Source organism: Plectrocnemia conspersa, unplaced genomic scaffold, assembly GCF_051122295.1.
Source record: "Plectrocnemia conspersa isolate PC_06_02 unplaced genomic scaffold, ASM5112229v1 ptg000011l, whole genome shotgun sequence".
NCBI lineage: Eukaryota > Metazoa > Arthropoda > Insecta > Trichoptera > Polycentropodidae > Plectrocnemia > Plectrocnemia conspersa.
Genome location: NW_028277175.1, coordinates 8,696,513 through 8,699,028, shown reverse-complemented (window position 1 = coordinate 8,699,028; position 2,516 = coordinate 8,696,513). Strand labels below are relative to the sequence as shown.

The 2,516-nt window shown below is 33.6% G+C and overlaps 1 pseudogene across 1 annotated transcript; it reads left to right on the top strand.

Moving 5' to 3' along the window:
• The first annotated feature begins 1,223 nt into the window (after positions 1-1,223).
• Positions 1,224-2,121, top strand: LOC148229368 (enhancer of split mbeta protein pseudogene; annotated as a pseudogene). The gene has a single exon (XR_015811398.1). The product of XR_015811398.1 is annotated as an enhancer of split mbeta protein pseudogene (transcript).
• The last annotated feature ends 395 nt before the right edge of the window (positions 2,122-2,516 follow it).

Genomic DNA, 2,516 nt, shown 5'->3' with positions numbered 1-2,516 from the left:
ATGACAACTTAAAAAATTAAAATATGTAGTAGATTCATACTATTTTATGTAATTATTTTAATAACTAAAATAATAACAATAAATGGCTATGCTTAAAATCAAGCAATTTGGGTACTTCTGTTTGCTAACGTAAAGTTATAGTGATAAAAAATGTATATAAAATGTGTTGCAAATTTATGTCAACTTAAAAAATTATTAAAATAAGTAGTTTATGTAATTATTTTAATAACTAAAATAATAATTACGAATGGTTTAAAAAATAGCAATCAATGTATAGGTAGAATAAATCAATTCCGCGATCAATAGATGATTCCAGCTGCAATAAATTAATTTAACTCAATAGATAATAAAATTACCGTTGAAGAAGCTCTTAAATTTCTTGAATCAAAGTTAAAAATTTAAACACAAATAGCTTTCTTATGCTGGAAAGATTTTAAATCCAATAAAACACATCCTAGAATCCCATTTTATCTCCTAGCGAAACGATATAACTAGGGAAAAAAAGTTAAATTAAGATTTTTATATAGTATATCTAATATGTGACATATAAGTAATTTTATATCTAAGAATTTTTGTATTTTTGCATTTTAATATGTGTAAAGTAATTGCATATTTTTTTATAAAAATGATTACAAATCAATTGACACATTTATTATTATTTTAAGAATGTATGTTGACAATATATTTTAATCCAGATCAACTTAAGACAAATATAAGGCGACGATCACTTGATTTTGCGCACGTACACAATTTTCGAGCCACCGTGTGCGTATTATCATTTCTTCATTATCAAATCTTATCTGGATCCCTCATTGACTTTTAATATCAGTAAAAATACCTAAGTACACACACTTTCGTTTACCGTCAAAAATAATCGCGCGATTTTTATCAATTAATATATATGCCAAATAAGATTATCTTGAATCGTCTTATCGTTCTAAAATTTATGTGGTAGTTGACTGTGTGCACATACGTCCGACAAGTGGAAGGGATTATAACGATAAGATAATTATTTTTATTATTAAATATTTGTAAATGTATGTGTGAATATTTAAATTTCATATTAACAGATGTGCGGTAAAGAAGTTCACACGCGTCGGCTCGTGGCCCCCTGGAATTTTAAATAAAACAGGGGGAATTTTCTTTTGTGTCCGGAACATCTTCGACCAATCTCCCCTCGCGATTCTAGCCTAGCGCGTTATATAAAAGGAGTATGTACTTGGCGCGAACTACCATTCCGCTTCCGAACACCGAGCTGTCAGGTCTGTCGCGCAAACAGCTGTCATCTATGTTATGAAGTGTAAACAACTTGAGTGATCGATCAAAGTGACTTATAGTGATACGGACAAATGATTGTGGACTATAACAAAATGTCTCAGACCGGCGTGCGTTATTCCCAGCATCCTGGAGGATACGAGCACAACTTCTTGCAGCGGCCTGAAGAAGAACCCGTGTCTAGGACGTACCAATACAGAAAAGTGATGAAGCCGATGCTCGAGCGCAAGAGAAGAGCTCGCATCAATAGGTGTTTAGATGAACTGAAGGAACTCATGGTGGCGGCTTTGCAAGCCGAAGGTGAAAATGTGGCAAAGTTGGAGAAAGCCGATATCTTGGAACTGACTGTGAGGCATTTGCATAGCCTCAGGAGACAAGGTCGTTTGGTGGCTTCTCCTGAAAGTTCTTACGCTGAAAAGTTTAAAGCTGGTTTCACTCAATGTGCTACGGAAGTGTCTCAGTTCATCGCCAGTGCTACTTTGACCGCTCCGAAGAGGCAAGGCTCTGAAGGCCAAGCCGGCTCCAGACTCCTTCAACATCTCAACTCCTGCATCAGGCGTTTGGAGTCGGTAGCGCCTAGCTCCGTTCCGAGATCTCAGTACCAACTTCATGGGAAAGTCCATCATCAGCAGCAGTCTAATCACCGAGATAGTAGGCGGGGATACGCCCCGCCATCTCCACCCGCCAGCCCGGCCTCCTCAGGAGAGACCTCCGAGGGACACGCCTCTTCTATGTGGAGGCCGTGGTGATCTAAAAATAAAAAAAGAAACAGACTTTTTCTAATGTTCCTCAATTAATTATAAAAATAGTACTGATGAAAAATATAAAATTGTACAACAGTGCGAATTTATTATTATTATTTTTATTAATATTTGTTAATTTTATAAGTGTTTTAGAATTAAATGATCTCTCAGCACGTACACCAGTGTGTACGTAATACGCCTTATCAACATTTTTTTGTATAGAAAAAATATAGTTAATATAAAATATATACGTACGTTGATAATAACTTGAAAACTGTGATATGTTTTTTTTGATAAAAAATATTTGCTTTTATATATTTGTGATAAGAGTTTTTTTATAAAATAAAATTATTAAATGTTACAATAAAACGCCTTTTATTGTTATATTATTATTATTATTATTATTACACCATTTTTATACATAACACAATCACAACCAAACTTCTAAACTTTACACTTAAAATCATAACAAACATTATTTGATGATCGCATAAAAAA